General features: G+C 45.6%; 1 protein-coding gene across 3 annotated transcripts in view; it reads left to right on the forward strand.

Annotated features, from left to right (window-relative positions):
- LOC124718969 overlaps positions 1–23,722 on the forward strand; it is a 288,559-nt gene that overhangs the window by 152,298 nt on the left and 112,539 nt on the right. The window lies entirely within an intron of this gene.

Raw genomic sequence — 23,722 nt, forward strand, 5'->3', positions numbered from 1 at the left:
TAATTACATCCGGAGATATTGTAACCTAAAGTTGACGCTTGAGTACCACTCCTCCGCTGTTCGATCGTGTCTATCGGAGAGCACCGAATTACGCAGGGATCCAAAGGGAACGGTGATGGACCTTAGGTACAGAAGAGACTGGAACAGCACATTACGACCACATGCTAACACCTTTTTATTGGTCTTTTTCACTGACGCACATGTAGATTACCATGAGGGGTGAGGAACACGTACACACGTGGTTTCCGTTTTCAATTACGGAGTGGAATAGAGTGTGTCCCGACATGTGGTGGCCATCATTTGCTGCACACAATTGCAATCTCTGGCGTAATGAATGTCGTACACGCCGCAGTACATCTGGTGTAATGTCGCCGCAGGCTGCCACAATACGTTGTTTCATATCCTCTGGGGTTGTAGGCACATCACGGTACACTTTCTCCTTTAACGTACCCCACAGAAAGAAGTCCAGAGGTGTAAGACCAGGAGAACGGGCTGGCCAATTTATGCGTCCTCCACGTCCTATGAAACGCACGTCGAACATCCTGTCAAGGGTCAGCCTAGTGTTAATTGCGGAATGTGCAGGTGCACTGTCATGCTGATACCACGTTTCCAGTGGGACATTTTCGAGCAACGTTGGCAGATCATTCTGTAGAAACGCGATGTATGTTGCAGCTGTTTGGGCCCCTGCAATGAAGTGAGGACCAATGAGGTGGTCGCCAATGATTCCGCACCATACATTTACAATCCACGGTCGCTGTCGCTCTACCTGTCTGAGCCAGCGAGGATTGTCCACGGACCAGTAATGCATGTTCCGTAGATTCACTGCCCCGTGGTTTGTGAAACCCGCTTCATCGGTAAACAGGTAGAACTGCAACGCATTCTCTGTTAATGCCCATTGACTGAATTGCACTCGATGATTAAAGTCATCACCATGTAATTGCTGATGTAGCGACACATGAAACAGGTGAAAGCGGTGACGATGCAGTATGCGCATGACACTACTTTGACTCAGTCCACCGGCTCTCGCAATGTCCCGTGTACTCATGTGTGGGTTCATGGCAACAGCAGCTAACACACCAACTGCACCCGCTTCTCCTGTGACGGGCCTGTTACGGACCCGTTTGCGTGCTACGACCATACCTGTTGCATACAGTTGGCGGTAGATGTTTTGCAATGTGCGGCACGTCGGATGCTCTCTGTCCGGGTACCGTTCTGCATACACCCTGCAGGCTTCAGCTGCATTTCGTCGACACTCGCCATAGATGAGTATCATCTCCGCCTTTTCAGAGTTCGAATACACCATGGTCACAGTTCCTACAACACTACACTATCACAGACGTCTGGTAACACGGTGTACTACAGTTGGTCTGCGTGCGGAGACGAATGCAGAATAACAATAGCACCAAGCGCTACAGGCGGACATTGCGACAGCTAGACCAAACCACAACAGTGCACTACAGCCACACTCGTAAACACGGCGCCAGCCGCGGTGGTCTCGCGGTTCTAGGCGCGCAGTCCGGAACCGTGCGACTGCTGCGGTCGCAGGTTCGAATCCTGCCTCGGGCATGGATATGTGTGCTGTCCTTAGGTTAGTTAGGTTTAAGTAGTTCTAAGTTCTAGGGGACTGATGACCACAGCAGTTGAGTCCCATAGTGCTCAGAGCCATTTGAACCATTTTTTGTAAACACGGTCGTCATCGTAAACATGTCCCTACAGATGCTGCTCGCCGACCGTGGACCGTGTTTGTTACAGCACGCAACTGAACGTTGGAGATTTCAAGCGTCAACTTTAGGTTACAATATCTCCGGATGTAATTAACATTTTACAGTACAACAAACGGAACTGATTACGTATTTGTTTATATGTTCAGATGTGCTAACAAAACTAACGTGGTTCCATTTAATGAAACGTAGGTTTGTGTTAAAAAACACACTTCCGTGCATTTTTGTATGGTTTGTATTAAGCAATTACACTAGCCCCTCTCCTCACGTTCGGTCTGTGGAATCGGTTCGTCAGTATTTGATGTGGTTTACGAAATATATCCAGCGGTAACGTTAGGTGACTCACCCTGTATATATAGGGTGTTACAAAGGGGTACGGCCAAACTTTCAGGAAACATTCCTCACACACAAATGAAGAAAAGATATGTGGACATGTGTCCCGAAACGCTTAATTTCCATGTTAGAGCTCATATTAGTTTCGTCAGTATGTGCTGTACTTCCTCGATTCAAAGCCAGTTGGCCCAATTGAAGGAAGCTAATGTTGACTACCGTGCTTGTGTTGACATGCGACTCATTGCTCTACAGTACTAGCATCAAGCACGTCAGTACGTAGCAACAACAGGTTACTGTTCATCACGAACGTGATTTTGCAGTCAGTGCAATGTTTAGAAATGCGGGGTTGGCGGATGCCCATTTGATGTATGGATTAGCACGGGGCAATAGCCGTGGCGCGGTACGTTTGTATCGAGACAGATTTCTAGAACGAAGGTGTCCCGACAGGAAGACGTCCGAAGTAATTGATCGGCGTCTTAGGGAGCACGGAACATTCCAGCCTATGACTCGCGACTGGGGAAGACCCAGAACGACGAGGACACCTGCAATGGACGGGGCGATTCTTCGTGCAGTTGACGATAACCCTAATGTCAGCGTCAGAGAAGTTGCCCACGTCACTGTATGGAGAGTGCTACGGGAGAACCAGTTGTTTCCGCACCATGTACAGCGTGTGCAGGCACTATCAGCAGCTGATTGGCCTCCACGGGTACACTTCTGCGAATGGTTCATCCAACAATGTGTCAATCCTTATTTCAGTGCAAATGTTCTCTTTACGAATGAGGCTTCATTCCAACGTGATCAAATTGTAAATTTTCACAATCAACATGCGTGGGCTGACAAGAATCCGCACGCAATTGTGCAATCACGTCATCAACACAGATTTTCTGTGAACGTTTGCGCAGGCATTGTTGGTGATGTCTCGATTGGGCCCCATGTTCTTCCACCTACGCTCAATGAAGCACGTTATCATGATTTCATACGGGATACTCTACATGTGCTGCTAGAACATGTACCTTTACAAGTACGACACAACAGGTGGTTCATGCACGATGGAGCTCCTGCACATTTCAGTCGAAGTGATCGTACGCTTCTCAACAACAGATTCGGTGACCGATGGATTGGTAGAGGCGGACCAATTCTGTGGCCTCCACCCTCTCCTGACCTCAACCCTCTTGACTATCATTTATGGGGGCATTTGAAAGCTCTTGTCTACGCAACCCCGGTACCAAATGTAGAGACTCTTCGTGCTCGTATTGTGGACGGCTGTGATACAATACGCCATTCTCCAGGGCTGCATCAGCGCATCAGGGATTCCATGCGACGGAGGGTGGATGCATGTATCCTCGCTAACGGAGGACATTTTGAACATTTCGTGTAACAAAGTGTTTGAAGTCACGCTGGTACGTTCTGTTGCTGTGTGTTTCCATTCCATGATTAATGTGATTTGAAGAGAAGTAATAAAATGGGCTCTTACATGGAAAGTAAGCGTTTCCGAACACATGTCCACATAACATATTTTCTTTCTTTGTATATATATATATACTCCTGGAAATGGAAAAAAGAACACATTGACACCGGTGTGTCAGACCCACCATACTTGCTCCGGACACTGTGAGAGGGCTGTACAAGCAATGATCACACGCACGGCACAGCGGACACACCAGGAACCGCGGTGTTGGCCGTCGAATGGCGCTAGCTGCGCAGCATTTGTGCACCGCCGCCGTCAGTGTCAGCCAGTTTGCCGTGGCATACGGAGCTCCATCGCAGTCTTTAACACTGGTAGCATGCCGCAACAGCGTGGACGTGAACCGTATGTGCAGTTGACGGACTTTGAGCGAGGGCGTATAGTGGGCATGCGAGAGGCCGGGTGGACGTACCGCCGAATTGCTCAACACGTGGGGCGTGAGGTGTCCACAGTACATCGATGTTGTCGCCAGTGGTCGGCGGAAGGTGCACGTGCCCGTCGACCTGGGACCGGACCGCAGCGACGCACGGATGCACGCCAAGACCGTAGGATCCTACGCAGTGCCGTAGGGGACCGCACCGCCACTTCCCAGCAAATTAGGGACACTGTTGCTCCTGGGGTATCGGCGAGGACCATTCGCAACCGTCTCCATGAAGCTGGGCTACGGTCCCGCACACCGTTAGGCCGTCTTCCGCTCACGCCCCAACATCGTGCAGCCCGCCTCCAGTGGTGTCGCGACAGACGTGAATGGAGGGACGAATGGAGACGTGTCGTCTTCAGCGATGAGAGTCGCTTCTGCCTTAATGCCAATGATGGTCGTATGCGTGTTTGGCGCCGTGCAGGTGAGCGCCACAATCAGGACTGCATACGACCGAGGCACACAGGGCCAACACCCAGCTCATGGTGTGGGGAGCGATCTCCTACACTGGCCGTACACCACTGGTGATCGTCGAGGGGACACTGAATAGTGCACGGTACATCCAAACCGTCATGGAACCCATCGTTCTACCATTCCTAGACCGGCAAGGGCACTTGCTGTTCCAACAGGACAATGCACGTCCGCATGTATCCCGTGCCACCCAACGTGCTCTAGAAGGTGTAAGTCAACTACCCTGGCCAGCAAGATCTCCGGATCTGTCCCCCATTGAGCATGTCTGGGACTGGATGAAGCGTCGTCTCACGCGGTCTGCACGTCCAGCACGAACGCTGGTCCAACTGAGGCGCCAGGTGGAAATGGCATGGCAAGCCGTTCCACAGGACTACATCCAGCATCTCTACGATCGTCTCCATGGGAGAATAGCAGCCTGCATTGCTGCGAAAGGTGGATATACACTGTACTAGTGCCGACATTGTGCATGCTCTGTTGCCTGTGTCTATGTGCCTGTGGTTCTGTCAGTGTGATCATGTGATGTATCTGACCCCAGGAATATGTCAATAAAGTTTCCCCTTCCTGGGACAATGAATTCACGGTGTTCTTATTTCAATTTCCAGGAGTATATATATATATATATATATATATATATATATATTGTGTTTCATACTAGAATGTCGTTTCCCAGTTTGGCACAGCTTTGGCACAGGAAACACGAAAGCGGACGAAGACGTCTGTCTTCTAGTCGGCTCCTAATCGTTGTCAGAAGGAGGCTAGTATTGGATTACGCAAAGACTTCTATTATTTGGCAAAGAACAACCCGGATTTCTTTACGTAATCAGTATGAAATTTATAATCACCTAAGGGACCTTTAACAATGAATAATAATAAAAAATTGCATTTGCAAATGAAATCATTAATAAATGGGGCAGCTATGAGTTGTATGAAAAACAAGGGGCGGCTTTCTGTCTACGACCAGGAGGCCGCAGTATTCTCTGCTGTAGTAAAGGCTGTTTGATATTTACAAAAATAATAAGATACAGAGGTAAAAAAAACATAAAGGAAAAGACTAGAATATGAAATCTGGTAAACACTATATATACTCAAACAATTCTCACAAGCAATTGGGGCTTATTTATAGACAGTATAACTTACATAAGTACTTTTCTAACTGTATGGTGCGATCAGATTTCAGCCTGTCCTGTGCTAGCTCCTTGATTCACGTTTTTGTCACAAATTACAGTCATTACTTTTCTCCTTCTTTCAAGACAATTCTTGCACCGTTCAACACCTTCATAACAATAACTTGCCGGTTTACAGTATCGAACATAAATTACTCGAATTTTATTAATTAATAACTGTTGTCTGCACGCTGGCAAGACTGCTCACTTTTATGGCTTAAAGACGACCTTCTTTACGCTTTCACGTTACAAGCAGAAGTACGATAAAATCTGAAGATCTACAAAAGTTTTTACTGTCATCTTTTATTTAGATCGAAGCTGAACGTTCAGTTCAGCTTCTGTTAAAATGTTTCTTTGACTGCGCAATCGATGTATTAGCGTCCGCTACAGTTACGTAAATTATATAAAATAAATGTCTTTCAAAGAATAGGTCTCATCTCATAAGTTGATCATTTAATATATAGACAGGTGAATGCCTTTCCCAGGGTACTCACAGCTTTCATACGACGGAAATCCCAATAATATTACAAAGTGCAGGGTGATTCAGGACGAAGGCTACATGCTTTGAGGGGTGATATTACTGGCGAGCCTTAAAAAAAAAAAAAAAAAAAAAAAAAAAAAAAAAAAAACCCTTATTCCACGTATGCTCTTTTCTTAACCGGATCCGACATACATCTGTTTGAAAATAACAGGCATCGGCCGTGCTGAAACTACATATGACGTCGTGGTGCCCAAGTATTTTGGTAACACGCTGTTAAGGAAATCAAGATACCGCAGTCCATTACGATGGTTACCTAAAACAATCGGAGCGATGAGTTCGTCATTAATAATTCCGCACCAAACGACCACTGAGAAACATCGCTGAAAATTTGTTTCCACAGTGGCGTGTAGAGTTTCACGTGTAAATGTTGACTCATCAGTGAACCGAAAACGTGTAATACAACATTCCGTACCAGTGAACTCTGAACAGCAACGTATCAGCTGTCTACAAGGGCTGAGAATTGCCTTGCAGTTGACAGTGGACTTTTTGGTCATACTTTGTGAGAAAATGTACGCAGCTAAACAAAACATTAGATCACCTGCCTTTCTCCTGCCACCCATTCTTTTCATTAGTTTGCTCGGAAATCGTTAAGAACTGGACATACGTTCACATTACGTTTTGTGTTCAGAATCTCTAACAGCATCCCGCTGACTCATCCTGTATGTTCCTTCAGTAATGGCTTCTCAGCACTACGGTCTTAAAATATAAAAATTTGGTTACTTAATGTACAGGGTGTGTCACGAAAGTTTGGAAAATTATTTTTTAAAGAGGTTCATTGTCTTTTAACGCATAAAACCGTAAAAATCTTGCAAAACATAAGGACGATAGTTATTTTCGAATGACGTGTCTCTGCTCGATGAAACTTGGACTATACATAGAAAGAACCGAAAGAACACGTCAGGAGACGAACAGATACGACACTTTTACTCAAAGAAAATGATTAGACTGAAATCACCGCCATTCACGATGGTCCCCTGGACATTACAAGCGGCGGGACATAGTTGTGTGATCACCACGGGTTAGCAATGCATGCTCTGCAAAGTGCTCCCATGCTAACCGCATAACTGGTAAGAAGTTCTGAGGCAGGGCGTTCCATTCCCCAAACAGCTCGGTTGACAACTCGGTATGGTCGTTGGTGAATGTGGACCTGGTGCAGAACCACTCCCCAACGCACCCCACAGGTGTTGTACGGGATTTAAGTCAGGAGCAAGGACAAGCCAGTCCATTCGTCCAACATTCCAAATGCTCCACCTGCGTCGTTAGATGCAGTCGCGCATTCTCATTCATAAAAAGCAAGTCAGGGCCAAATGCACCCCTGGAAAGACGCACACGGGGAAGTAGTACAGTGTCGTGATAACGACCTACATCTACACCCATACTCCGCAAGCCACCTGACGGTGTGTGGCGGAGGGTACCTTGAGTACCTCTATCGGTTCTCCCTTCTATTCCAGCCTCGTATTGTTCGTGCAAAGGATTGTCGGTATCCCTCTGTGTGGGCTCTAATCTCTCTGATTCTATCCTCATGGTCTCTTCGCGAGATATACGTAGGAGGGAGCAATAAACTGCTTGACTCCTCGGTGAGGGTATGTTCTCGAAACTTCAACAAAAGCCCGTACCGAGCTACTGAGCGTCTCTCCTGCAGAGTCTTCCACTGGTGTTTATCTATCATCGCCGTAACGCTTTCGCGATTACCAAATGATCCTGTAACGAAGCGCGCTGCTCTGCGTTGGATCTTCTCTATCTCTTCTGTCAACTCTATCTGGTACGGATCCCACACTGCTGAGCAGTATTCAAGCACTGAGCGAACAAGCGTACTGTAACCTACTTCCTTTGTTTTCGGACTGCATTTCCTTAGGATTCTTCCAATCAATCTCAGTCTGGCATTTGCTTTACCGACGATCAACTTTATATGATCATTCCATTTTAAATCACTGCTAATGCCTACTCCCAGATAATTTATGGAATTAACTGCTTCCAGTTGCTGACCTGCTATATTGTAGCTAAATGACAAGGGATCTTTCTTTCTATGTATTCGCAACACATAACACTTGTCTACATTGAGATTCAATTGCCATTCCCTACACCATGCGTGAATTCGCTGCAGATCCTCCTGCATTTCAGTACAATTTTCCATTGTCACAACCTCTCGATATACTACGGCACCATCCGCAAAAAGCCTCAGTGACCAGTTAGCGAACTGTGTTCAGTGACGTAGAGATCAGTACGCACACGCAATATTATCCTTCTACACGCTGTAACACTGGACCACCAAAACGACCATGTGCGACAGTTCTGAACGTACCCTTGTATGGCGGGAGGTGGTAACAATTAATACACCCACAAATATTTTCGAACATTATCGTTTTGGTGGTCCGGGTACTTGGGTGTGGAGAGGCTTTATGTTGCATCAACGTACTGAGCTCCAGACCTTTCGACACGGTTCGCTCACCAGTCAGCGTTGTTGTGATACTGTACTCTAGCCCGTGTGCGTCTTGTCATTCGAAACGGACTTCATTTTTTTTTATCGATGACAGTGCGAGGCAGCATCGATCAGCGCAGGTGGTGGAGCTTGTAAGTAGGCTGGTTAGGTTTTTATGTTGGTAACGCCACGTAGCGCTCTATATGAAAATCACTGACTGTGCTGTGTGCAGCCTGTAGCTGGTTTCCATTGTTGAAATTTGCTATTGTAGTGTTGGGCAGTTGGCTGTTAACAGCGCGTAGCGTTGCGCAGTTGGAGGTGAGCCGCCAGCAATGGTGGATGTGGGGAGAGAAATGGCGGATGATCTGGACGTGTGTTCATCAGAGACAGTAAATTTGTAAGACTGGATGCCATGAACTGATACATATACTATGACTTTTGAACACTATTAAGGTAAAGACATTGTTTGTTCTGTATCAAAATCTTTCAAAATAAATGGCTCTGAGCACTATGGGACTCAACTGCTGAGGTCATTAGTCCCCTAGAACTTAGAACTAGTTAAACCTAACCAACCTAAGGACAGCACAAACATCTATGTCCGAGGCAGGATTCGAACCTGCAACCGTAGCGGTCTTGCGGTTCCAGACTGCAGCGCCTTTAACCGCATGGCCACTTCGGCCGGCAAAATCTTTCATTTGCTAACTATGCCTATCAGTAGTTAGTGACTTCAGTAGCTAGAATCTTTTATTTAGCTGGCAGTATTGGCGCTCGCTGTATTGCAGTAGTTCAAGTAACGAAGATTTTTGTGAGGTAAGACATTTGTGAAAGGTATAGGTTAATGTTAGTCAGGGCCATTCTTTTGTAGGGATTATTGAAAGTCAGATTGCGTTGCGCTAAAAATATTGTGTGTCAGTTCAGTGTTGATCAGAATAAGTAAAGAGAGTAATGTCCGAGTACGTTCAGTTTTGCTCAGCTGTTTGAAAAGCAAATAATGTAAGAGGTTTATCAGCACAGTTATTCATAAATTTTTCTAAGGGGACGTTTCAAGCTCGTGGGACGAGAGGATATTCGGCGAATAGACTGGTCTTTCCATCCCCCCCCCCCCCCTTCTCACCACCTTCCCGACTTAAATCCCATCAAGCGCTTGAGGGATGCGTTTGGGAGACGTACTGTATCACGACCACAAGGACCAATGACGATCCAGCAGTTGTCAACCGCGGAGGTGGAGGAATCGAACGGCCATAACAAAGACTCACCAGCCTTGTGGCCAACGCAGAAGCGCACAGCACACCATGCATTGTCGTCCGTGGTGATACATACTGTATTATAAGGCCCATGCCCCGCATTTTGTAATGCCCATGACACCATAATGAATCGTGGTACTTCCGTCAGTAAGTTTTGCATACTCGTGTATTTCAAAGTGAGCCGCAGCCCTGACCGAATGCAGAATTAAAGTTGGTCACATGACTAGTTATAGCCAAGCAGCAGTTGTTACCACGCAGTGTAAGCACAGATAGCTATTGCTGTAACGTTACATATAACTTAGTATCAAAATGTTTGTGATGTACAGAAAGTAAATGTCCTACGTTAAACTGACTATTTTAGAGCCGTCACTGTTAATATAATAAGGGCAGAAACATTATATTGTCAGATAAATGTTACTTATCTTCCTATGGCTGTCTCGTTATGTAGGATGTCGGTTCCTGTTCATGCTTTCCAGTTAATAGGTCAAAGATTTACGTTTCAGTAAAAGTCGCTGGTATAATGTTGCTTTCTAACATCATCAGTATTTATTCATAAATACTTGACACCTTGTGTTGAAATGTTGCTCATTGCATTTACTTAACAAGTAAATGTATTGTGCAACATTTCAACACGAAACAAAGAACTTCGTGATTACATTGATCAACCTCGACAGTAACTGAAACTACTATGGTGCGTTTGGTGCCTGAAATTTCTATAACTGTCCTTCTAGAATAGGATGTAGTTCAAATGAATTTTATTGTGCCTGCCTTAATTGAAATTGCTTTTCAGGTATAATTTACATAAAGTTTTCTGGAAATAACTATTTATGTAAAGATTTATGTGCCTAATAATAAATAATGAAGGTTGCAAATTTTGACACTATAAAAAGCGTAATTCTCGATTAAACTGTTGACAGTAAAATTAGAAACATTAGAGATGAAAACATAAATTTTGTTTACATGAAAACTAAAGCATAATAATATTAGTTTCACCGTAAAGTGGTTTTTTATTCATTTAAATTAACAATTGTGATTATTAATGTTCATGGCTCAAGATCGATGTTGCTAAATGGATCGATATGAAAAATTAAATTATATTATTAGATTTTTGATAAACAATTGTATGTAAAATCATCTTCAGATGTGGTATATATAACGTAAGTATAAAAATTAACTCAAATCAGCCCCACATTTATATGGAACCGAACATTTCAATTGAAGTACGAAAGTTCTGAGGAGAGAAGATACATCACACTGCGCAGAATGCTTTTAGCGTGGCAGCCGCGACGTGTTGCTGTTAATGCCATTAAAGTTACTGGCGATGAGAAGCCAAAGGAATGAGTGCATAGACACAGAAAGATCACGGAACGGAGAAGCAAAAAAAGTTGAGTGAGTGGACGTTGGCTAAAGTAGGGCAAGAGGTACTCGATGATGGGTATGGAAGGAGTCAAGTATGTCTCACAGAAGAACAAGCAATCCGCGCACAATAAATATCCCGCTGACGATAAAAATATAAGTGTCTTAGACATAAATGTCTGCAACTTCGTCAACAATACAAAGAAACCCCAAATATGCAAATACTACAGGTTCTTTACCGCACAGAACTGGAGCTCTAGGTCATCAAGGAAACAACAGCGACAGTTATCCTGCCTAAGGGATTTGCGACGTTATGAAGGAATTCAGTGACAGTACTTCGTACAGAAATTAAAAAGTAACAGTCAAGATCATAAATGTAGACAATATAGTCTATGGAGAGCAGCGACCTGATGCTATATTTAAGTTAAAGTGAGCTGTCGATATCGCAATAATATTTGTTTATTCACTCGTTTCGGCTTCTGTAAATGCCATCTTCAGAATTTTTTGCCCCCTATGGATGGTGCTGGCGGCTCTTCGAGTGTACGATCGTGGTATCGCGAGAAAACCAGAGAGCCGCCGCCAACAGCCACAGGGGGCCAAAAATTCTGAAGATGGCATTTACATAAGCCGAAACCAGTGAATAAACAAATATTATTGCTATCTTCACTGTTCATTTTAACGTAAATGTCATTCAAGATCCTACATTTGTTTCACACTGCCCGACAAAAAATGTGTGCATTAAATGAACTCGCAATTGCGAGTAAGGACAACCATCAGCTGTAGAATGGAATGGCGACAGGGAAAATTTGTGCCGGACCGGTACTCCAACCCGGATTTTCCGTCTATCGCGTGCGGTCGCCTTACCATTTGGCTCTCCGTGAATCGATTCATGGCCACATCCAAACTTCCAAATGTCGACAACGATGCGTCTACGGCCTGTACTCGTACATCCATTATGTACAGGGTGATTCAAAAAGAATACCACGCGCCGGCCGAAGTGGCCGTGCGGTTAAAGGCGCTGCAGTCTGGAACCGCAAGACCGCTACGGTCGCAGGTTCGAATCCTGCCTCGGGCATGGATGTTTGTGATGTCCTTAGGTTAGTTAGGTTTAACTGGTTCTAAGTTCTAGGGGACTAATGACCTCAGCAGTTGAGTCCCATAGTGCTCAGAGCCATTTGAACCATTTTTAGAATACCACAACTTTAGGAATTTAAAACTCTGCAACGACAAAAGGCAGAGCTAAGCACTATCTGTCGGCAAATTAAGGGAGCTATAAAGTTTCATTTAGTTGTACATTTGTTCGCTTGAGGCGCTGTTGACTAGGCGTCAGCGTCAGTTGATGCTAAGATGGCGACCGCTCAACAGAAAGCTTTTTGTGTTATTGAGTACGGCAGAAGTGAATCGACGACAGTTGTTCAGCGTGCATTTCGAACGAAGTATGGTGTTAAACCTCCTGATAGGTGGTGTATTAAACGTTGGTATAAACAGTTTACAGAGAATGGGTGTTTGTGCAAAGGGAAAAGTTCTGGACGGCCGAGAACGAGTGATGAAAATGTAGCACACATCCAGCAAGCATTTGTTCACAGCCCAGGAAAATCGACTCGCAGAGCTAGCAGAGAGCCGCAAATTCCACAATCAACTGTATGGAGAGTCCTACGAAAAAGGTTAGTTATGAAACCTTATCGTCTGAAATTGGTTCAAGCACTGTCTGCAGCTGATAAGATTAAAAGAATCGATTTCTGTGATTTTATCCTTGCTCAAATGGAAACAGATGAATCTTTCGTTTCAAAGATTGTGTTTAGTGATGAAGCAACTTTCCACACTAATGGGAAAGTCAACCGTCACAATGTCTGTATATGGGGCACTGAGAATCCGCAGGAAACAACTCAGTATGAACGTGACTCGCCTAAGGTGAACTTTTTCTGTGCCATTTCAGCCAATAAAGTTTTTGGTCCCTTTTTCTTCGCAGGTGCTACTGTAACTGGACTACAGTATCTGGAGGTGTTAGAGAATTGGCTGTTCCCTCAGCTCGAACAAGAAGCACAACAATTCATATTTCAGCAGGATGGAGCGCCACCACATTGGCACTTATCTGTCCGTAACTAACTGACCGTCAACTACCCGAGGCGATGGATCGGCCGCCAGGCAGCCCGTGACAGAGCACTTCATCACTGGCCTCCAAGAAGCCCTGATCTTACCCCCTGCGATTTTTTCTTATGGGGGTATGTTAAGGATATGGTGTTTCGGCCACCTCTCCCAGCCACCATTGATGATTTGAAACGAGAAATAACAGCAGCTATCCAAACTGTTACGCCTGATATGCTACAGAGAGTGTGGAACGAGTTGGAGTATCGGGTTGATATTGCTCGAGTGTCTGGAGGGTGCCATATTGAACATCTCTGAACTTGTTTTTGAGTGAAAAAAAACCTTTTTAAATACTCTTTGTAATGATGTATAACAGAAGGTTATATTATGTTTCTTTCATTAAATACACATTTTTAAAGTTGTGGTATTCTTTTTGAATCGCCCTGTATATTCCAGTACAGGAGTTGCACTCGCCACAGTGCCTGTTCCTTTGGACATGCATGCATACATGCGTTGTAGACCGAGCGAAGTGACGCAGTGGTTAGCACACTGGACTCGCATTCGGGAGGACGACGGTTCAATCCCGCGTCCGGCCATCCTGATTTAGGTTTTCCGTGATTTCCCTAAATCGCTCCAGGCAAATGCCGGGATGGTTCCTTTGAAAGGGCACGGCCGACTTCCTTCCCCGTCCTTCCCTAACCCGATGAGACCGATGGCCTCGCTGTTAGGTCTCTTCCCCCAAACAACCCAACCCAACCATGCGTTGCAATCAGAATAACACAGGTATTGCCGAAAGCAGGCAAGCGACTTTCAACTACAACGTCTGACCCGTACGGAAATGCACATAATGGATGCATGAGTACAAGTCGTAGGCGTGTGGTTGACGACATATCGAAGTTTGGGTCGGGCCGTGAGTCGTGCACGGATACCTAAACGATAAGCGGGAAACCCGGGTTCGAGTATCGATCCGGTACAAATTTTCTTTGTCGTCATTCCATACTACAGCCGATTGTTGCCTTATTCGCATTCATTTAATGTATTTCATAACGGCTGTAGTCGCCGTACAGATCAGGCATTGTAGTAGCCGCAGTGCCTGAAAGGAACTTTGCATTGTAATCAGAATAACACAGACAGTGTGATGTCGTAAAAATTTAACCAGCCACAAGACTTGGCCAATTGTTGTCTATGACCGTCGTACACGTACGCGACGTGTACGTGGGAGGAAGTGATATGTATCATCGGTTGTCTTAGAATGTACACTGCCGAAATCTTACGACAAATCAAATCATTGCTTGATGCACAAGGCCTTTCTTCCAGCATCTCTAACCACAGATTAATGAGTATTTCTGCACATAAATGATTAGAGTTGCAACCAAGACTGCAATATCGACGTTTCTTGGTTAGTGTTGCTACCAGGTTTGATAGGACATACAGGGTTTCTATAAAAAGTAGTGAGACTGATTTTTTACTGACGCGACTGTAATCCGCAGTGCGCGCTCACCCGGGGGGGCGGGGGGGGGGGGGGGGGGGCTATCTGGCCGAAAACGCGCGTCGTGCCAGTCGCTTGCGGGCTCTTGTCTCGGCAGCATCGTGCGTTGTGTAGACACGTCGCAAAGTCGTCGGCGTTGAGGACGAGGACCGCTCGGAACGCCAATCAACCAGCAAAACTGACGAAAAAATGCGACCGTATGCGAGCTTTATTGAGCACCGACTGTCGGATGAGTGTCAGGATGATAGCAGACGACCTCGGACTCGATAAAACGACTTTTGTGTTAGCAGAAGAGTCAACATCGTGTTACGAGTGGAGGCCGAAATGCACGCGTTTTAGCCCACGCAGGCTGGCGCGAGGAGGGAATAACTATACTGACGTGATAATGAACGTCGCTCTTGACGGTACATAAGCCACAATATTATCTGTTCAGAATACATTCTTGAAGATAGTTCTTATAGTAACTGAATATGGCGCTTTGCTAGGTCGTAGCAAATGACGAAGCTGAAGGCTATGCTAAACTGTCGTCTCTGCAAATGAGTGCGTATGTAGTCAGTGAATCATCGCTAGCAAAGTCGGCTGTACAACTGGGGCGAGTGCTAGGGAGTCTCTCTAGACTAGACCTGCCGTGCGACGGCGCCCGGTCTGCAATCACTGATAGCGGCGACACGCGGGTCCGACGTATACTAACGGACCGCGGCCGACTTAAAGGCTACCACCTAGCAAGTGTGGTGTCTGGCGGTGACACCACAATGACAGTGCACAACATCATCACCAAAAGAATTGTTCATGAGGAAGATCTGCGACGAGATGGTCCCGAAGATTTTGTCAGACGTTCAAAAGCAAGCACGTGTGAACGCCTGCCAAACAATCTCCAGACCCTTGAAGCTGATCCGGAATATTTGGATAACATCACCGCAGACGAATCCTGTGTGTTTCACCACGACCCGGAGACAATGCGCACGAGTGCCGAATGGCACACCGCAGCATCCCCACGTCCCAAACTGGCTGGCGTGAGCAAATCGAAGGTGAAACCCATGCTGATCGTATTTTTCGACGTCAGGGGCGTCGTTCGTTATGAGTATGTCCCCCGAGGCCAAACTGTCAACAGTGCGTTTTATTGCGAAGTGCTCAAGAGACTGAAAGGCAGGGACCATCGCGTGAGGCTAGCCCTCGCCAATGACTGGAAGCTGCATCATGACTACACGCCGAGTCACACCTGCTTGATGATGGCCCCCCTACAGTCTCGACGTGGCCACGCCAGTCTTGTTTTTGTGCCCCAAACCAATCACTTCCCTGAAAGGACTCCATCATGGGTCCCTGGAGGAGGTCCAAGCCGCCACTACGAGGACTTTGAAGGCCATCCCAGACTCAGGTTCGCGGCAGCGTTTGAAGCGTGGATGTCTCGCATGCAGCGGTTGTTGACTCTCAAGGATCATACGTTGAAGAGTTCTAAGTGGTTGTAGCGATATCTACAATACATTTTGATTCTCAAGCCCATTACTTTTTATACAAACCCTGTATAAGGGGTGTGAATAGCGTCAGTGTTGGGTGATCACTGTAAGAGACACGAAAAGGCAGCACGATCGTATCGGAGGTGAGGGTATCATCTGGAGTGCCCCAGGGAAGTGTGGTAGGTCCGCTGTTATCTACATAAATAATCTTTTGGATAGGGTGGATAGCAATGTGCGGCAGTTTGCTGATGATGCTGTGATGTACGGGCAGGTGTCGTTGTTGAGTGACTGTAGGAGGATACAAGATGACTTGGACAGGATTTGTGATTGGTGTAAATATAGATAAATGTAAATTAATGCAGATGAATAGGAAAAAGAATCCCGTAATGTTTGAATACTCCATTAGTAGTGTAGCGCTTGGCACAGTCACGTCGATTAAATATTTGGGTGTAACATTGCAGAGCGATATGAAGTGGGACAAGCATGTAATGGCAGTTGTGGGGAAGGCGGATAGTCATCTTCGGTTCATTGATAGAATTTTGGGAAGATGTGGCTCATCTGTAAAGGAGACCGCTTATAAAATAATACGACCTATTCTTGAGTACTGCTCGAGCGTTTGGGATCCCTATCAGGTCGGATTGAGGGAGGACATAGAAGCAATTCAGAGGCGGGCTGCTAGATTTGTTACTGGTAGGTTTGATCATCACGCGAGTGTTACGGAAATGCTTCAGGAAGTCGGGTGGGAGTCTCTGGAGGAAAGGAGGCGTTCTTTTCGTGGACCGCTACTGGGGAAATTTAGAGAACCAGCATTTGAGGCTGACTGCAGTACAATTTTAGTGCCGCCAACTTATATTTCGCGGAAAGACCACAAAGATAAGAGAGATTAGGGCTCGTACAGAGGCATACAGGCAGTCATTTTTCCCTCGTTCTGTTTGGGAGTAGAACATGGAGAGAAGATGCTAGTTGTGGTACGAGGTACCCTCTGCCAGGCACCGTATGGTGGATTGCGGAGTATGTATGTAGATGTAGATGTAGACAGCGTTAATGGCACCTGACCGGGCCTTGTTGTGCGTCTCTAGTTGGCCGAATAGCCGAATCATGCAGTAGCGAGATTTGTGGAGCATTCGGATGTGACAGTAGTCAGATGTTGGATTGCATGGCAACGTTAAGGCCAGGTATACTCGTCGTCGAGATTCCGACGTCTGACCGCCACTAAGTATGATCGCCATATGTGCTCCAAGCGCATCGTAACCCCTTCACATCTGCACAAGCAACAGATTCCCTGCAACATTCTGTGTCATACAGCACCTTTGGTAGAAGACTAGCAGCACCAGTACTGGGGAATTACCGCCCCCTGCGTATGCTGCCGTTAACAGCACAACACAGATGGCTATGACTTAAGCTCAGGGCTGTTAGCGATTGATAGATCTCTAACGACACGACAGTACGTCACGGGCATCTACATCTACTTTACATATATACTCTGCAAGCCACCCAACGGTGTGTGGCGGAGGACACTTTACGTGCCACTGTCATTACCTCCCTTTTCTGTTCCAGTCGCGTATGGTTTGCGGGAAGAACGACTGCCGGAAAGCCTCCGTGCGCGCTCGAATCTCTCTAATTTTACATTCGTGATCTCCTCGGGAGGTATAAGTAGGGGAAAGCAATATACTCGATACCTCATCCACAAACGCACCCTCTCGAAACCTGGACAGAAAGCTACACCGCGATGCAGAGCGCCTCTCTTGCAGAGTCTGCCACTTGAGTTTGCTAAACATCTCCGTAACGCTATCACGGTTACCAAATAACCCTGTGACGAAACGCGCCGATCTTCTTTGGATCTTCTCTATCCCCTCTGTCAACCCGACCTGGTACGGATCCCACACTGACGAGCAATACTCAAGTATAGGTCAGACGAGTATTTTGTAAGCAACCTCCTTTGTTGATGGACTACATTTTCTAAGGACTCTCCCAATGATTCTCAACCTAGCACCCGCCTTACCAACAATTAATTTTATATGATCACTCCACTTCAAATCGTTCCGTACGCATATTCCCAGATATTTTACAGAAGTAACTGCTACCAGTGTTTGTTCCGCTATCATATAAGCATACAATAAAGGATCCTTCTTTCTTAGTATTCGCAATACATTACATTTGTCTATGTTAAGGGTCAGTTGCCACTCCCTGCACGAAGTGCCTATCCGCTGCAGATGTTCCTGCATTTCGCTGCAACTTTCTAATGCTGCAACTTCTCTGTATACTACAGCATCATCCGCGAAAAGCCGCATGGAACTTCGGACACTATCTACTAGGTCATTTATATATATTGTGAAAAGCAATGGTTCATAACACTCCCCTGTGGCACGCCAGAGGTCTGTAGACGTCTCTCCATTGAGAACAACATGCTGTGTTCTGTTTGCTAAAACCTCTTCAATCCAGCCACACAGCTGGTCTGATATTCCGAAGGCTCTTACTTTGTTTATCAGGCGACAGTGCGGGACTGTATCGAACGCCTTCCGGAAGTCAAGGAAAATGGCATCTACCTGGGAGACTGTATCTAATATTTTCTGGGTCTCATGAACAAATAAAGCGTGTTGGGTCTCACACGATCGCTGTTTCCGGAATCCATGTTGATTCCTACAGAGTAGACTCTGGGTTTCCAGAAATGACATGATACGCATCCTGCGCCCTCGTGCCGCAACTCTCACGCGATAGTACTGTGATATCAATTTTCAGCAAAACAATGCTTGTCCACACATGACACGTATCTTTATGAACTACTTATGTGACGATGAGGTACTTTCGCGGCTGTCGCTTCTGAGACAAGCTCCGACATCAACTTCATCCCAATGCCAGTATCTGCGATATCAAGGACCAGTTTCACCAAGTGTGTGCCAGCTTCTCTCAGGAGAGGACACAGTGGCTCTATGACACTCTTCCCAACTGAGCCTCTGCAAGCATGCACGCCAGAATGTGTGCAACGCCGTACTGATAAGTTGGCTCCTACTGTCAAGTTCTTTGTACATTTTACTCGAGTTTGTACTCACTGTGGTAACATAACATACCGTCTCAACCCGTGATGTTTCATTTCGTTCCCCTTCTCGGTGATTCACTTTTTTTCTTCGGACAGTATATTAATTGATTAGGCTATTAGCGATCTATAATTTTTTCCGTGGCGCAAAAAAGGTGTAAGAGTATCCATGTCGAGCTATTTACGGTGAGACGACTACGTAGATCTAGGCTGCACAGGAGAAAGTTGTCAGACTCTAATTCACAGGAAGGAAGGTTGTTGTTGTTGTTGTTGTTTTTGTGGTCTTCAGTCCTGAGACTGGTTTGATGCAGCTCTCCATGTTACCCTATCCTGTAGAAGCTTCTTCATCTCTACTCCCTACTGCAACCTACATCCTTCTGAATCTGCTTAGTGTATTCATCTCTTGGTCTCCCTCTACGATTTTTACCCTCCACGCTGCCCTCCAGTACTAAATTGGTGATCCCTTGATGCCTCAGAACATGTCCTACCAACCGATCCCTTCTTCTAGTCAAGTTGTGCCACAAACTCCTCCCCAATTCTATTCAATGCCTCCTCATTAGTTGTGTGATGTCCAATCTTCAGCATTCTTCTGTAGCACCACATTTCAAGAGCTTCTATTCTGATCTTGTGCAAACTAGTTATCGTCCATGTTTCACTTCCATACATGGCTACACTCCATACAAATACTTTCAGAAACGACTTCCTGACACTTAAATCTATGCTCGATGTTAACAAATTTCTCTTCTTCAGAAACGCTTTCCTTGCCATTGCCAGTCTACATTTTATCTCCTCTCTACTTCGACCATCATCAGTTATTTTGCTCCCCAAATAGCAAAACTCCTTTACTACTTTAAGTGTCTCATTTCCTAATCTAATTCCCTCAGCATCACCCGGCTTCATTCGACTACATTTCAATATCCTTGTTTTGCTTTTGTTGATGTTCATCTTATATCCTCCTTTCAAGACACTGTCCATTCCATTCAACTGCTCTTCCAAGTCCTTTGCTGTCTCTGACAGAATTACAATGTCATCGGCGAACGGAACCAATTTCGTGCTCGAAGTAATACGTTCATATTTCTCTCACGCACCCGATGTCTTTTTCTTTGTGGTAAGTTCCTATAATACCAAACTGCTGAGGTCATCGGTCCCTAGGCTTACACACTACCGTACTTAAACCAACTTAGGCTAAGGACAGCCCATTCCCGAGGGAGGGCACGAACCTCTGACGAGAGGAGCCGCGCGAACCGTGGCAAGGCGCAACAGACCGCCCGGCTACGACTCGCGGCTCAGCCCCTTATCAAGAGAAGTTTCCGTCAGAGTAGTACCTGACTAACGGAGTGCAGAAATACTCATTAACCTGTGGTGAGAGGCGCTGGAAGAAAGGCCTTGTGCATCAAGCAATGATTTGATTTGTCGTAAGATTTCGGCAGTGTACATTCTAAGACAACTGATGATACATATCACTTCCTCCCAAATACACGTCGTGTTTTAATTACGACGATAGGGATTAGCATTAAGTAATCCCGTGGCTGTGAACGAAACTTTTTGAAGCAACACGGAAACTTGAGTCTTACTGTACAGGTTGTTACAAAAAGGTACGGCCAAACTTTCAGGAAACATTCCTCACACACAAAGAAAGAAAATATGTTATGTGGACATGTGTCCGGAAACGCTTACTTTCCATGTTAGAGCTCATTTTAGTACTTCTCTTCAAATCACATTAATCATGGAATGGAAACACACAGCAACAGAACATACCAGCGTGGTTCAAATGGCTCTGAGCACTATGGGACTTAACATCTATGGTCATCAGTCCCCTAGAACTTAGAACTACTTAAACCTAACTAACCTAGGGACATCACACAACAGCCAGTCATCATGAGACAGAGAAAATCCCTGACCCCGCCGGGAATCGAACCCGGGAACGTACCAGCGTGAGTTCAAACATTTTGTTACAGGAAATGTTCAAAATGTCCTCCGTTAGCGAGGATATATGCATCCACCCTTCGTCGCATGGAATCCCTGATGGGCTGATGCAGCCCTGGAGAATGGCGTATTGTATCACAGCCGTCCACAATACGAGCACGAAGAGTCTCTACATTTGGTACCGGGGTTGCGTAGACAAGAGCTTTCAAATGCCCCCATAAATGAAAGTCAAGAGGGTTGAGGTCAGGAGAGCGTGGAGGTCATGGAATTGGTTCGCCTCTACCAATCCGTCGGTCACCGAATCTGTTGTTGAGAAGCTTACGAACACTTCGACTGAAATGTGCAGGAGCTCCATCGTGCATGAACTACATGTTGTGTCGTACTTGTAAAGGCACATGTTCTAGCAGCGCAGGTAGAGTATCCCGTATGAAATCATGATAAGTACAGTACATACTGACGAAACTAAAATGAGGTCTAACATGGAAATTAAGCGTTTCCGGACACATGTCCACATAACATCTTTTCTTTATTTTTGTGTGAGGAATTTTTCCTGAAAATTTGGCCGTACCTTTTTGTAACACCCTGTATAACTTCATTTATTCCACGACCCGTTTTAGTTTTCCCCTTGAGTTGGTATAATACCCTTACATCTTCATCACTAGGACGCTCCCCAAAGGAAGACATTGTCCTTATTGACTGTACAGTTTTCAGTTTACCAGGGGACCGATGCCAGACTTTCGCATTTTTATAGTTTTAAACAATGACAGAATTTGGAATAAGTGTAGCTGTTGGGATAAGGGTAGTTGTGGAAATGAAAATAAAATACTTTTACAAATGAACCAAAAAACGTGAGATAGTGATTATGAATTTGTTACACGTTCCTGTAAATTAATTTCCATGTGTCCAAAAATGTGTTCCGCATTCGGAATGTTTGTCCCGGTTTGTACGACGGGCAGAGACCATGGACTGTCAGTACGGCCACATAACCTATAACTTTAACTCGACAAGCATTCTCAGTTACAATAAGCACGTTAGGCGGTAGTAGCAATAGGTAAATAACAATTAAAGGCTACAGTGACAGACATGTTTGTCGTTTCGGGAAGTTTATTCGTTTACAAAAGTCAACCTGTACGACGGGCAGAGATAATGAACTAACCCAGTGGTCACAGCTATTATCTATGACAATGGCGTACACAAATTATTCAGTTAGCAAGTACTGTAAAACAAATACGACGGTATTTGTAATAAGATAATATGGAAAGGGAGTCCGTTATTCGTAAATAATAAGTTGACATCTTAAAATATGAGTATGAAACTGGACATCCATGAAACCCTTTTGCCTATGATACTTAAAAGTCTCATTTATGTTGTATGCAATGTCAGAAGCAGATTAAAAAGCCTTTTTAAAGATGCCTCATTAATCCCTGTACGATTAGTATGTATTGATAAAAAGGGATGTTGACTTAGAAATAATATACACTACTGGCGATCAAAATTGCTACACCAAGAAGACATGCAGATGACAAACGGGTATTCATCGGACAAATATATTGTACTAGAACTGACATGTGATTAGATTTTCACGCAGTTTTGGTGCATACATCCAGAGAAATCAGTACCCACAACAACCACCTCTGGCCGTAATAACGGCCTTGATACGCCTGGGCACTGAGTCAAACAGAGCTTGGATGAGTGTACAAGTACAGCTGCTCATGCAGCTTCAACACGATACCACAGTTCATCAAGAGTAGTGACTGGCGTATTGTGACGAGCCAGTTGCTCGACCACCATTGACCAGACGTTTCCAATTGGTGAGAGATCTGGAGAATGTGCTGGCCAGGGCAGCAGTCGGACAGTTTCTGTATCCAGAAAGGCCCGTACAGGACCTGCAACATGCGGTCGTGCATTATACTGCTGAAATGCAGGGTCTCGCAGGGATCGAATGAAGGGTAGAGCCACGGGTCGTAACACATCTGAAATGTAACGTCCACTGTTCAAAGTGCCGTCAATGCGAACAAGAGGTGACCGAGACGTGTAACCAATGGCACCCCATACCACCACGCCGGGTGATACGCCAGTATGGCGATGACGAATACACGCTTGCAATGTGCGTTAAGCGGGATGTCGCCAAACACGAGTGCGACCATCATGATGCTGTAAACACAACCTAGATTCATCCGAAAAAATGACGTTTTGCCATTCGTCCACTCAGGTTTGTCGTTAATTACGCCGTCGCAGGCGCTCCTGTCTGTGACGCAGCGCATGGGTAACCGCAGCCGTGGTCTCCGAGCTGATTGTCCATGCTGCTGCAAACGTCGTCGAACTGTTCGTGCACATGGTTGTTGTCTTGCAAACGCCCCCAGCTGTTGACTCAGGGATTGAGACGTGGCTGCTCGATCCGTTACAGCAATGCGGGTAAGATGCCTGTCATCTCGACTGCTAGTGATACGAGGCCGTTGGTATCCAGCACGGCGTTTTGTATTACCCTCCTGAACCCACCGATTCCATATTCTGCTAACAGTCAATGGATCTCAACCAACGCGAGCAGCAATGTCGCGATACGATAAACCGCAATCGCGATAGGCTGCAATCCGACCTTTATC

The sequence above is a fragment of the Schistocerca piceifrons genome, chromosome 10, assembly GCF_021461385.2.
Source record: "Schistocerca piceifrons isolate TAMUIC-IGC-003096 chromosome 10, iqSchPice1.1, whole genome shotgun sequence".
Lineage (NCBI taxonomy): Eukaryota > Metazoa > Arthropoda > Insecta > Orthoptera > Acrididae > Schistocerca > Schistocerca piceifrons.